Source organism: Talpa europaea, assembly GCF_964194135.1.
Source record: "Talpa europaea genome assembly, chromosome: 4".
NCBI lineage: Eukaryota > Metazoa > Chordata > Mammalia > Eulipotyphla > Talpidae > Talpa > Talpa europaea.
The window spans coordinates 38014964-38030464 of NC_140070.1; positions in this window are offsets into that span (position 1 = coordinate 38014964).

Consider the following 15501-nt stretch of genomic DNA (forward strand, 5'->3'; position numbering starts at 1 on the left):
CCTTCAGCGAGATTCAAGGATTTCAGTAAGTGCATTGCCTTTCCCCAGGCAAACTCCTTTCCAGGAGGGTTGTCTGCATGACCCGAGGCTGTCTTCTTTGTCAGCCTTGCTCAGGAGACTGCCTTAAAACAGAAGCTCCTCAGACTGCCCAGGGGAACCTGGCATCTCTTGAAATCCTCTTATCAAAGATAGCTTTTGCCTAAAGCTCTATCTATTTTATAAAAGGCAGCAGCGGTAATTATCCAAGTGATTCAAGAGAGAATACTGAAGGAGTATGCTCTAAAGCAAGAGAAATTAATTTGGCCCTCATTACCAAATTTTCCTTGCAAAAATCTTTTAAGAGCAGTGCGCCTCAATTTTTAATTTACAGAGACTCTCCTGGTGATCATGTTAAAACGCAGATCTTAATTCAGTAGTTTTGGGGAGAGCTGGGATTCTGCATATCTAACAAGCACCCAGGTTATGCTGAAACTGGTCTTGGGGCCACATGGCAGGTATTAAAGCATCAGTTTACCAATAGAATTTGCTCCAATTTTCCACTCGCTCTCTTTGAGCAGAGGATGTAGAAATTTAGGGCGCATCAGAATTACCTAATGAATTTTAAAAATGCAGTTTTGATTTGATGGAGCTTGGTATGGTCCAAGAATTTGTTCTTCTACCACACACCTCAGCTATTCCCAGAGCCATTCTCTAAGAGATGTCTCTTTAGAGCAAACACAGTGGTGACCCAAGATATACTGATACACTCACAGCCTTTGGAACCAATAAAACTTAGTCAATGAGAGGTTTTCTTTTTTAACTGGGAAACAATATAAAGTTCAACTTAAGTAGTTCAGCCTATATATTAGGCAGAATTAGATAACTGGAAGACTTATTAGTGGGCAGACTGTGGCTACCCTGGGTCCCCCAAACTTGTACACACTAAAGGGGTCCAGCCATCTGTGCACACAAAGACAAAGGAGTCTTTGTGAAAGAACTTTTACAGGTTTTGTATACAGAGAGAGAAGAGAAGAGAATTGTTTCCCAATAAAAGATCCAAGGTTACCCACCGCCCTCATGGGTAAATGTCCAGCAGAGTCAGGGCAAGCGAGAGCTCCTAGGATCAAAATAGAATAGGAAATGCCTCAGAGGAATCCCAGAGATAAGGGTAACAAACTTCACAGGGAACTAATCAAACACCCCAGGACTAGGGGCAACAGGACATTCCCGAACAAGAATGATAAAGAAAAAGAACTCTAAGATAAGGACTGTGACACAGAGACTTAATTCTGGGCACAGAGACATTAAGTCAGAGTGAGATCACCGAGAACTAACCAATCACAAAGAGACTGATGGGGCTTCAGAATGATTAGGGAAAGGTGTATATTCCCTGAAGCACCACTCCCCTTAGGCCTCCCTGCCCCTCCCTGACCTGGTTCAACCAGCTTGGGAGTCCCACTTTATTTCTGTTTCTTTTCTCCTTAATAAACTTTGGGCCTCCCTGGTGGTGCAAGGGGTTAAGACGCAACCTATGAAGCTGTCCGCAGCCTCTGAAGCACGAGTTTGATGCCCTGGCCGGCCAAGGAGCAGCCCACCTGGCACAGCAGACCTCTCCTGACTCGCCTGCTGCTCCCTTTAGCAATGTAGTTTGGTCAGTCTGCCTGTTCTGTTCCCTGCTCTGTCTCTGTTGAATCCTCTCACCCCCCCACACCTCTGGCTTGTACCCCAGCTCTTGTATGCATAAATAAATAAATCTTTAAAAAAAAAAAAAAACTTTTTCTTTCTCTAAACAAATTTTCCTCTTTTCACTTGCTTGCCTGAGTGTCAGTGAAATTCCTGCTGCGGCTTTGTGAAACACCAACCTGTGGTGGTCTAGTGGCTGCTGCTGCTGCAACCTGGAATCCGTTCTTGACTGGCAGACTAGGCCTGAAAACCTGAAATTACGGTATCACAGCCAAACAGGGTTGGCCAGAAACAGGGTTGCTGAGATCTTGAAAGCTTGTCAAGTCTAAGGTAACTTCTGGTGGGGACCATCAGGAGCAGATGAAAGGGGACAGACAAGTCTGGGACAAAAGGAGCAAAATCATTAAGGTAATGGCTGCAATGTCAGTCTTCCCATGTATTTCTCACCCACATGTCTTCTTCAAGTGTCCCTACCTGTCTCTACTCCACTTGTCTGCTCCAAGCCCCCAAGTCCCTTGTGCAAATCGAAAGCTGAGAAGCAAGCAGCCCTCCTCCACATGCATCATTTCTGGTGTCTCTCTCTGTGTCTCTCTTCCTGTCCTGTGTCTTTCATTCAAAGTGTTCTCTGAGTCCACCTGCTTTCTGTGTTATATAGCTTCAACTGGTCACTTAGCCCCGCCCTTCATTAGGTAGGGCAAGGAACATGGTACCTCCCTTTTATGGAGATGTCTCTGTTACAAACTTACATTGCCTTCTGCTTTACTGGGCAGAGAAAAGCAATCTCAAATCTCTTCTGATTACACATCTTGTAATTCTGTTCTGAAGGACCTGATATGTGACTGAAACAGTAGCAAGCTGAGGCTGATAATAGCTGGCACATAAAATCCCAGGATATAAGAAAAACAAGGTGTGGCTGAAAGGGAAGTCAATTAGGACCCAAAAGATTATTTGCATTCCTGACTCAACTAGTAAGTGGCTGTGACATCTGGTACCATCACTTTACTTCACTGGGCCTTTGTGTCCTTCACCACATACAGAAATGCCATAAAATAGATTAGAAATAAAAGTCTAGTTTGGGGATTCTGTGTTTTCATGAATGCAGCTATTATTTTCCTTTTGCTAGTGTCATCATTAACTGAGAACAGCTGTGAAGGGAGACCTCTTATAAACACTCACCAAAAGATTCATCACATAGTGTGGGCATAACAGTTGTGTGTATCGATTAATTACCTACTTTTATAATTTCATCATGCAAAGTTCTATGTTATGAAAAGCCTTACACTCGAGAATTTTGCCTTTTGGTTTTGGAATATTCAAATCATTTTAGTTTTGTCCTTATTTTTATTAGCAGAATGATAACCAATCTCTTCCAATTCTGGATTTGGGATTTAGACTTGTTACAGGGCAGTCCCAGGGGGAACAAGGTGACCTGGGTGTGAGACTTTCTCTGAGAATTTAACTCAGGACAAGGGCCTCCCTGGTGGCGCAAGGGTTAAAATGCAGCACTATGTAGCTCTCTGTAACCACTGCAGCACGAGTTCGATCCCCAGCCATGTTGGTGAACTACATGGAGCAGACATCTCCTGACTTGCCCGCTGCTCCCCTCAGCGGTGTATTTCAGTCAATCTACTCTGACTCTGTTGGATCCTCTCACCTCCCACACCTCTGGCCTGTGGCCCAGTTCTTATATGCATAAATAAATAAATCTAAAAAAAAAAAAAAAAAAAAAAAAAGGACTCAGGACAAGACCCAAACGCAGGTATGCAGAGAAATGTTTTTTTTTTTTAAGGTTTATTTATAAAGATGAGAAGGGGAAGGACAGAAAAAGAGAAAATATGTCCTTCTGGTAATGCCAACTGTGTTGAGAACCAGGTTGCAAAATGAAAGCTGGAAAGGCAAGAGAATGATGAACCCTAGGTGTTCAATTACACAGCAATCATGACTGCTAAACACCACCCTTAGTTCCTAGTGAGCCCCCTTCAGGAAGTCAGGTTCACAGCATGCTGGGAGTTGTAATCCTCCATGCCTGAGATCGCCTCAGCATGGAGGGGAGGTGCGGGGTGAAGTCCATAAACATCAGGGTGAAGTGCATTTATGGCATACTGTTCCTCCAACACAATGAAGAATAGAATCATACTCTCTTGATATACATATATATGTATATATATTTTTTCAAAGCTTAAACTTAACTTTCTCTGTGAAGACTGACCTGATTAACTTAAATTATAGTTACCATCATTAGTTATGATTCCTTCCTCTTAGATTCAGAAAAATCATTACTTTTTCCTCCATTTCCTTCAATGTATTTCTAGGTACATGTGAACAATCTTAGAAAACATATGATCTAATTTTATACCAACAAGTGAATGATTGAGTAAGATTAAAATATTCACTAAAGCCACATAGAAAACTTGGTAGGGATCTCTCCATTAAACTAAAGTTTATGGGGGAAATGAATGACTTAGCCTATAAAATCTGGGGGCCCTGGGAAATTTGCTGGGTAAGTAGAAAGGAGGAGTATTTTCTAAACTATAGCTCCAGATAGCCTACACAGGTGCAGAAGTCTAGTTCTAGCTCCAACAATTCCAACTCTGTGAACTTAAGGGAGGTTATTAACCTCTTTGATTTCTAGTTTCCTCAACTATTAAGTGGAGATAATAAAACCAAGCTCCAAGAGTAGATATGATCAACACACACACGCACAAATATAAAATTTAAAAGAGCCTAAATTTACTAAAGGTACCCAGTCAATATATGCTAGCAATAATACAAATGGTATTTGAAGGAAGCACCCATTGAGAATGATAGAGGTCAATCTCCTGGCAGAGGAGACAAACCATGGAGGAAAAGTCAGAGGTAAATTTGAGCAAGAGTAAAATCAACTTTATGGGCCTCCCTGGTGGTGCAAGGGGTTGAATGCAGGGTTGTGAACTGTCTTCACCCTCTGCAGCACAAGTTCGGTCCCTGGCCAGGGAGCAACCCACATGGTGCAGCAGACCTCTCCTGACTCACCTGCTGCTCCCCTCAGCAGTGTATTTCAGTCAGTCTGCCTGTTCTGTTCCCTACTCTGTCTCTGGTGAATCCTCTAACCCCCCACACCTCTGGCCTGTACACCAGTTCTTGTATGCATAAATAAATAAATCTTAAAAAAAAAAGTAAAACCTACTTGGGAATTAAGGGTCATGGAACATTTTCTAAAGCTAACTGTTCTTAAATACTTTTAATCCATCATTCTTCCGATGCTTCATTTGTCTTAAAGTCATGAGAAAACTTGGATAATCAGGAGCTGCAGCCTACAGAGGAGATTTAATTAGTAAAAGGGAATAAAATAATTTGCAGCATTTTGTTCTCCAAGATATAAACTACTTACTTTGACACACATAATTATTAAAATAATAACTGGCTATTGGCAGGTAGAAAACTAGAAACAAAGAAATGAATTATAAAGAGAATGGAAACTGGATAATTTTTATTCTTCTGAGTAGTTTGTGCCACTTAGTGGCCTTCAGGGAAACAAATCAATAACTATTATTTAGAGCTTCCCTCTAGCTTCTAGCGCTTTAGGAGCTGTTTCTCTATCAGTGATCTTGTAATTTCATCAATATGGTATCATTAGCACTCCACAGTTAGCAATTAACCTTTATCCAACAAGCTCAGTTATAGCTTTAGGAGAAAACTGTCAGTCACATGGAATATGCTCAAATTTCAGTGGTATAGCTAGGTCTATTTACGATAGAGGAAACAGCTGTTCAAGTTATAGTTAGAGCTAGAGTAAGTATTGATCTGCAAGAACCAATTTCCTGTTTTTAAGGCAAGCTGAGGAACCAAGGGGATATCTGTATCAGTCATTTTAAATCTTGGTAAGAAGTAAGTCCTCCTGATGGAGGCACCACGGCATTCTGGGTTCTTGCAAAGCTCATTAATGACAGAGGCATTTCAGACATCCAAACATGCATTAATATTCCACTAGTAACACTACTATATGTGCTGTGTGCTCTCACAAAATTACTTCAAATGATCTCACAAGGCTGCTGGAAGGTAGTGATAATTATGTTCCTTTACTCTGATTGGAAAGTAAAGCTCGCAGAGTTGAAGTTTGTCCTTCCTCCCTCAGTTATCAAGTAGCAAAAAACCCACATGACTCATTTTTCATGAGTATTTCTCATAAGTAAACATGCACCTGGATCCTTGCCCTAGATATACTAGCAAATTTCTGGATGACCTTGAAAGTTGCCTGGCTGCTCCTCAGTGTCCTCAACTGTAAAATCAGCTGTCGTGATAGGGAGTTGCTTCAGTGGTTGTCTCATTTTCTAACTCTGAGATCTATGCTTCTAGGCATCTTGAAATTAACTTTGTATCTCAGCAAGAGTACTTTAGAATTAATTATTGATGAAATTACATCATGATGTCCTGGTCATTGTCCCATAGTATATTTTGTAAGAGTAATGATGTTTTTAGTAATATGAGCACCTCATGCAACATATGTCTTTCAAATCTTTGTGAAGGGTGTTTAGATGATTCCTTATTAAAAAATGATGTTTATGATTTACAGATTATCCTCATAATGCTATTAACCATTAATTGCCCCCAAGATCTGAAAAAAAAAATGTTTTCAACATGTTACAAGTAACTGGAATGACTTACTAGTCAAAACAAAATAATTAAGAGTTGGATGAAGTTGTTTATATTATATATCCATGTTGTTTATACTAAATGGGAATTGGTTCACATATAAAACATCATTAGTGAAAGAGAAGAGGGTTCCAGAGACAAGTCTACAAATAACCTATGTATTATATGAAAATGTTCCAAGTAGAGGAAGAGATACCCATTTTAATTTGTTATGGACCAAATTAAATATAGAAAGAAGTATAAGCTTTGTTGGGAAATTACTTTTGTGTTTAATATATAAAGACAGTTGGCCTCAAATATTAAAACTGAATACAATTCAGCAGAGAAACAAATGACCTTTTTTTAATACAGGAAAACATTTGCAAAAAGAAAAAAACAGCCTATAAAATAATTAAAACTCTGCAGACTATTCCTTGAGCTGTCTAGCTTTTGAAAGTTTCCATGATTTTGTCTCTTTTCTTAATTGAGTCGTATTGTGTGTATATAAGTATATACACACATAGCTCCTATTTTTATTTTTAAATTGAAGTTTTTAGTGAGATAATTTTTACTTTTTCACAGAATATTCATTCAAACAGTTTGAGGTGATATAGCTCATTGTAGTCTTGATTAGCATTTTCATAATAATAAGTGATGATGAATATCTTTTTATATCCCTGTGCCCAGATATGTCTTTGGAGAAATGTCTACTCAGATTCTCTACCCATTTCTCTTTCTTTCTTTTTTAAAAGATTTATTTATGCATATGAGAACTGGGGTGTAGGCCAGAGATGGAAGCAGAACAGGTGGATCTACTGAAATACACTGCTGAGGGGAGCAGTGGGTGAGACAGGAGAGGTCTGCTGTGCCATGAGGGTTAGCATCCTGGCCTGGGATCGAACTCATGTTGCAGTGGCTGGCGCTAGCTTGATAGCACTGAGACTTTAACCCCTGTGCCACTAGGGAGTCCCTCTACCCATTTTTCAATCACATGGTTGTTGTTTAATTGAATGGGTTTTTCTTTTTTTTTTGATATTAATATTTAGTCAGATGTATGATTTGCAAATATCTTTGACCATGCCTAGAGGTATGATGCTAATTGAACTAAGTCAGAAATACAAATACAACCACCTCTCATGGTTACCAGAGGATTGGGGGTTTCAGGGTGGGTTGAAGACTTTGAGAAGGATGTTTCAGTGATGGATAGAAGTTAATTGTATGGTGGTGGATGGAGGTAGATTTTTGGTGGTGATCATAATATCATATACAGAGATGTCAAAATATAATGCTGAACACTTGAAACTTACATAGCATTAAAAGCAATAACTATCACACATAGATTTTTGAATTGAGTGTGAGACAGAAAAGCCTTTTTCCTTTTGTTTTTGTTTTATACTAACATTATTGCTTCTGGGATTTGAGCCAGTAAAGGAAGTCATCACATGCTTCTCTAGGATTTGTTTTCCTCTCTTTCTTATATACTCCAACCTAACTACATAGGAATGGCACAGATGGGCATTTGGTATTTCATCCTATTTATCTTCTTATTTGATACTTTCTTTACATGATAATTCAACTCTCTCATACATGTACTATTGGCCTGATCACTACCCGCTCTATAATCATGAATTGCCAGTCCCAGGGAAGAAACTAAGAGGTCACTTTAAGAGTGTTTGCCCTCTTGTAAGATAAAAATCTGTCACGGGGTTATTGGCTGACCTCCTTCTTCTAGAGATTATCTGTTTATCATCCTTTTCCATGTTTGTGAGGTTATTTTCTTCTCCTTAATTATAATTTTCTACATAAAGTCCATTTTATTCATTATTCAACAAATATTTATTGAGCTTATAATTTCCCAAAATGTGAGCTTGGTGGAAAAAACAGACTTCATGTTCTCATAGGACTTATATTATCATAGAAGGTGAAAAATTAACTGAAAAATTAATGGAATGCACACACTAATTAATCTTTTATTCCAAAGGAGGTACATGTTCTGAATAATGAGAATAATAAATGAGAAGGAATAATGAAGAAATATGAAGACAGGGATATGAAGTAAGATTTCTCTGAGGAAACTATATTTGAATTAAGTTGTAAATATTCTCTTTGTCAAAATTTTATGGTATTTTATTTCAAAACTGTGTATGGTCAGATAATATCCTTATGTGTGCATTAAAAAAGCAAATATTAAAAAAATCAACATACAGGCAACTCAACACATGCTAAAAAAGCACTGGAAAAAAATCAACTCCTTCTTCATATAAGAACTGCACATTTCTCATTTGATTTATTCCAAAATATTTTCAGTTAGTTTGCTTTCTTTATTTGCTTTTAGTGTTTTTCTCTTTATATTGTATATAAGATTGATTTTGTCTATTATGGTTCTAATTACCTAGGTCATTGTTTCTCTATGTTTATCTTATATTTGGCAAGTTTCATACCTTTTATATGCTCACTCTGATTTTTTTAAAATTTATTCTTTTGTGCTTCCTTGGTTAACAATGAATCTATTATATTTTTATCTTGTCTTATTGCATTGCCTCAAGCTTCAAGTACATTGATGAATTAATGGTGGTAACAGGAGAAGTACTAGCTTTACTACTGATGTAACTGAGAAGAATTATGTTTCATCATTGTTTATAATGATTGTGATAGGTTTCTTGTACATAATATTTACCTAGTTGTGGAAGCATTCTTTGACTACCTACTAATATTTTTTATTAATATTATGGAGAGTTGAATTTTATCAATTGCTTTTTAAGCATCTATTGAGATAACCATAAACTTTCCCTTTATATCTGCTAAAGTAGTGAATCACAATAGTAGATAAGTATATATTTAATCCTTTGCATTTCTGAGATAAGGTCTCTTTTGTTATGCACTGGAGGATTTACTGAGATTTTGAAAATCCACGATTAAAGCTGATTTTTTATAGCTATCTGACAATCAATTCATTTGTTCTTGTTAACTTTAATTTCACTGAGTGTAATATGAATCCATTTTACCTTTTCCACAAAGTAACTGTTAGGATTAGATCAAATTGTAAAACTCTTATTTAGCAATATGCATATATGCCACTTAGCACTTATGGTATTCAAGAGAACTGAGCTATTACACTTGTTTCTTTCAGAGTGCAGTCATGAACCACCTAGTATAAGATTAATGAGGACAAACTGAGTGCATCAAATTACCACTTTGTTCAACTGCTTTTTCCAGTGGCATTGAATATGTGAGGAGCTCAAAGTAACAAGAGATGCTACATGACTTTGTCCTAGGACTCCACCAATGTTAGAAATGCTGTCATGTCATTGTCTGATGGTTTTGTGCTACTAACCAATTGTTCTTGGGGCTACTTTTTCAAGAATAAGGACCATTTAGATGGGCAGAAAGAGAATGGCCATTGAGGGGATGTTTTAAAAATTGTCCACTAGATGGCATCAGGAGCCTATCAGAATTGTTATAACCAGGCATTTACTCACCAGTTAAATACTCACTTTTAAAAGAAAGTTAATAGTAAGTGGAAGCTAGTGATAGAAGCACATTTCTTGAGAGAGCTATTTGTCCCTTTTGTTTGGATACAGGTGCAGGTATTAATAGCAAAAATACATCTAAGGGCAATATTGCTTAGGCCTTCCTTGAAAATAATCACCTCTTTAAGGAAATTAAGCTATAGCAGAGGAATAAGATATACTTTCAGAACAACAAAAAAATCAGTGAAAACTTTTATCAAAAAAACAGTTATTTTTGTTCTCAATTGAACTGCTAACCTTTTCATGAGATAAGGGATTCCAAAAGAGCTTATTAGATAAGTATATCAGTTACAAGATTAAACATGGCTTTGAAAGGAAGCTGGGTAGGTTGACAAAGTTGGAATAATTTTAAGCTTAACTCAGAAGGATATTTTGTCATCTGTTTGGGGTTGCTTCTGGCAACAGAACACTTTAATAGAATTTAGATAGCAGTAGCAGCAAATATGATAATGATTATTAATTCTTCTGATAAGAAGTTAAGGAATTTCATCAGGACTTTCAACAAGAACACTTAGAGAAGCCTCTACCCTAAACAAACACCGTTTTTTCTGTTTTATTTTGTTTTTCCTACATCTCATTTATCCTCTCCTCCTCCTATATAACTTTACTCACTTTTACAGTATATTAAAGAATGAGACACTTCTCACCTTTTGAGAAATAAGTAACATTCCGACGCTGTCAGCTTATAAAGTTGAGAGGAAAGTAGAGTGGTCAGTGGGTGGCATTTGAATCATCGGTAGAAACACTATCTCCAAACACACACTTGGACCATCAGCTGGTACAAGAAAGGTCTTATCCTTAGGAAATTCTTATAATATGCTTGAGATGATTCCATTGTTGGTTTCTAAGGGATTTCTTTACAGCTATGAAATAGTAGAGTTTTCATTAGCGATTATTTTATTGTTTTTATGCATAAACATGCCTAATAGGGACAAGGTTTCCAATGGCCCAGGATTTTAGGAAAAGGAGAAAATGAAGAAAACTTCAAAATATAGTGCATAGTAATGCATCTAGAGTAAAGATCTGATAGAAAACATATATGTCAGGGACCTTAAGAGAATTTGTTTCTTTACATAGTTAAAATTTTAGCCTCAACCTTTCTTTCATCATTTGGGGGAATTCTGACTTCTCAGTTAATCAGTTAAGTGGTCAAAATTTTAAGACATCCCACTCTTCGTAAATCAATCAAAGTTCAAGTACAACATTCTCTGTCAAGTTGCCTAGTTTTCAAGTGTTGAATCATGCTGACTAAGGGGCAGTGGTGCAGGGAGGCAGGAGAGGATTCATGCCTTCACACAGGTCATGTGAATAACAATAGTTCCATTCTAGGACTGGAGAGCTCTCCAGGTCCCTGTGTCAGAATTCCTAGCCAATAGGAGAGAGAGAAACTTAAACTGCCCCCTTTTAATTCACTGGGAGAAAAATGTTTGGAATGTTATTTGCGTAACTGTGACCTCAATTCTTTGCAACATGCCCAGGCAGGTGAGAGAATCCACTATCAGCAGGTGGAAGTCGCAAGGGTATACATTTCACAGTTCAATTACAGAACGCTTGTTATAGGGTAATATTCTCAGATATACTAGATAAACCTACAAGGTAATAGGATTCATTAAAAAAAATGAACAAGCATAACATAATGTATGCAATCAAACAAATGTTGACTCTTTTCAGAAGTAAAATCTTTTAAGAATAGATTCAAATTTTGGAAATAGCCAAATCACAGTTTGCTTGGAGGTAGTGCAGCTAAATAATTGGGAAGCTGAGGTTTCAGTACTCAGTTCTTTTTTCCATATAGGAACTTGTGATTTTCACAAAGACTTTTCTGGCCTGTGGTAATGTTACAGGGCAGGGAGAGAGGCAGCCCAAACCCCATTCCTGGGGACCACCCTGTTACAGTAAGGACAGATTAAAACAGATATTTGTTATTTGTCATATGGTAAAGTGTGCTTCTCTCCCAAATTGGAAACTCTGAAAAAGAATGCTATAAACTGGGCAGTCAACTTGGTAAGTCTCTAAAAGATTTAGTACATCATAATTGGATGTGCTGGTTGAGGATGCTTTGATTTAAAGAGCTGAGGTTTTGAGTCACATTTCATTAGAAAGAATTCCAAAGATTATCTGACTTTATTCCCTACATATTCTGGGTTTTTTTCTTTTTTAAATTAAGTCTAGTACTCTAAGAAAATGTTTTGGAATTACTTTCATTAAAGTGAATTTTCTTTATTATTTGCATTTAAGAAAATAGGATTTTGTTGACAGGAAACATGAGAAAAGAAGATTTAAAAGCAATATATGATAGATTAAGACCTATGAATAAATGAATTAATTTGTTTCTAGTTTCTCTAGTGCCAGAATCACAGGGTTTAGATTAATGCTGTAAAATGAGAGATTGAAACTAGGTAAAAAAGAAGTTTTTAGAGAAAACTCTAGGCCTTCTGCCCTGATGATCTATGCATCAGAAATGTGATATAGAGCAATCCATCCAGAGAGCTTTAAATTCTATACTGACCATTTTCTGGAGGTTGATGATTTCCCCACTGGCAAGTCAAATTTCAGATAAAACTCATTGTTTATAAAGTATAAGGATTTGGTAGTCTTGATCAAAATATAAACAATAATTACCTGAGGAGAAATAAAGGAAAACCTTAGTCGTTGATACTTCAAATGACATCAAGTCAAATAGATTACCTAACATGAGCTATATGCAATAAATTGCATATTTATCTGACACACATATGTGTGTGTGTGTGTGTGTACATACATATCACCTATATGAAGGAATATTTGGAAAACTTTTTCAAGAAAGTATTTCTATAGATCTGAAAAAGACTTCTTGCTCCACAATGCTGTCTTTTTCTTCTTGTTATTCAAAATATTCTGCCTTCAGAAAGCTAAGTGACTAAAATATTGGTTGTCTTCCTTATCAAAAGAAAGTAGACTATATTATAAGCCTCCCTATCTATATCAAGTCCAATAATGTTAGTTTTAGGCTCCATTTCATCCTAAAAACAAAGAGCTACCAGGAAATGCAGTGAAGAGGCAACAGGAAAGAGGGATACTGGAAAATCCTGAAATGTGAGATTCGTGGTCTGTAGAATGTGGCATTGAATCAGAAAAATTTCAGTTTCCACACAATCCGCACAGTAGAATACATACAGGCTTTGAAAGAAAAGAGTCCTTGAATTAGGGAATGGTGTTTTATCCCCAGAGTCTTGCCACAAGACTTGATACATAGTAAGGTTGCCAAATTTTGCAAACAGAAACACAGCAAGTTCAGTTGAATTTTGGATTCCAGATAAATGATGAATAATTTTTATGAGTATATTACAAATATTTATCTGACAACCCTACACATAACAGGAATTCAGTTTGTGGAATGAATGTATATCATCAAGTCTCTATTGGTAGAATTTTTTTTTAAAGATTATTTATTTATACAAGAACCGGGGTACAGGCCAGATGCGCGGGAGGGTGAGAGGACTCACCAGAGATAGAGCGGGGAACAGAACAGGCAGACTGACGAAATACACTGCTGAGGGGAGCAGCAGGCGAGACAGGAAAGGTCTGTCTTGCCATGTGGGACCCTCGCGGGTGGGCCGGGATCGAACAGGTGCTGCAGAGGCTGCAGACAGCTTCACAGCACTGCGCTCATCCGCCTGCACCACCAAGGGAGGCCCTGCATCTTCTTTTTTTAAAGATTTATTTATTTATGCATGCAAGAGCTGGGATACAGGCCAGAGGTGTTGGGGTTGGGAGGATTCACCAGAGACAGAGTGGGGAACAGAACAGGCAGATTGACCAAAGTACACTGCTGAGGAGAGCAGTGGGCAAGTCAGGAGAGTGTGCTGTGCCATATGAGTTGCTCCCTGGCCGGCTCGGGATAGAACTCCTGTGCTGCAGAGGCTGTGGACAGCTTCATAGATTGTGTATTAACCCCTTGCAACACCAGGGAGGCCTCTTTGAAGGCTTTTATGCATCAAACCCTCACAAAAAATAAGAAGACATGTATGTTGGTCTCAACATAGATGTTGAGACAGTTAACCATGTTATTGTTTAGCCAGAATGATTAGTGCTTTAAAAGTACTCAATCACTTCCCTTTCTGCCCTCCAAAATGAGAAATTTAAAGAATCCTTTTTCTTTTCACCAGTACTCATTCAATTTTTCATGGTAAGTATACAGTACAAATCCCACTGTGTATATGCATACAAAAAAAAATCTTAGAACTGGAACAATTCTTTTTTTTTTTTGGTTGTTGGAATTCATCCAAATGTACTTTCACTCTTAAGTACCCTATTAGAAGGAAGGTAACACAGATAATAATTGTCCTTTGATGTCCATGACTGCTCAAGATTCTTAAAGTTCTCTACATTTATTTTAACTTCCGATCACTTAAAACATGCTTCAATATGGGGAGGATTTAACCAGTCTCAAGACCTACAAAAGAGTGTTGGCCCTGATTTTCACATAATATTATATGGTTTTGTTCACTATATAAATGGGGTTTGTGGAGCCTTCCCTGATGGCGCAGTGGTTGAGCGCTGGGCTGTGAGGCTGCCCGCAGTCTCTGCAGCACCGGTTGGATCCCCGGCCACCAGCGAGGGTCCCACATGGCAAGACAGACCTCTCCTGTTTCGCCTGCTGCTCCCCTCAGCAGTGTATTTTGTCAGTCTGCCTGTTCTGTTCCCTGCTCTGGCTCTGGTGAATTCTCTCACCCTCCCATACTTCTGACTGTACCCAGTGCTTGTATGAATAAAAAATAAATCTTTTTTTTTAAAAAAAGGGGTTTGTGACTGGGATAAGTTCTTCCATGGTGTTCCTAAAGCACACATATTAAAATGTATTTTCCAAAAGCTTACATAAAATTCCGAGTGGTGTGCAAAATACTTCACAAATGCTACATACGGAGAAGAGAGCAGAGAAAGAACACTGCTATTTAATGAATACTTTTGTATTCCAGACATTGTGCTAAATGTCTGACATCTTTGAATTTATTTAACCTTGAAAACAACTTTTTGAGTTATTTTACAGGCTACTGATTCATCCAAGGTGATATAATCTAATGAACATCAGAGACAGAATGAGAATTTTTGACAAAGACTATGCCTGCAAAGGAAGCTATGTGGAGTTTTTCTGAGTACACACTTGATAAAGGTAGTTTGCTGTTAATCTCTATCTTTTCCAGTCTATTAAAATAGAATTTCTGCTTAGGGTTGTGATTCAGAGCAGGCTTTAAACCTAGTAGAGCACTCATAATCATGAGCAGGATATCCAATCACAGCTATTTTCTTAAGGAAGGTTTGTGCATTTTCTCCTGTCCACTGACAAGGATAGGCACATTCTTTGGAATTCACTCCATTACACATTCCAAACATAGCAAATCAATCATTTATTCTCAGGAAGAATGTGTTCAAAGTTCTCTTCCTCCTTTGGTGATATGATAGAACAGTGAAAAAAACAACAACAAAAATCCTGGGTACTTAGTAGTTAAGCACAATCTGATCCAACACCCCAGATCCTAGTTGCTACAGACTTTCTAATTCTATATGCTTCATCACCTCCTGAAAGCCAAGAAGGGGAAGACTCCATTTTTCTACTGAGGGAACAAGTAGCTTTCCTCGCCTAAGTAAATATGAAATGTAGCACAAGCTAGCATAGTTTTCAAGTCTTGAACTGTCTGTTAGTACCCCAAAAAGTTCT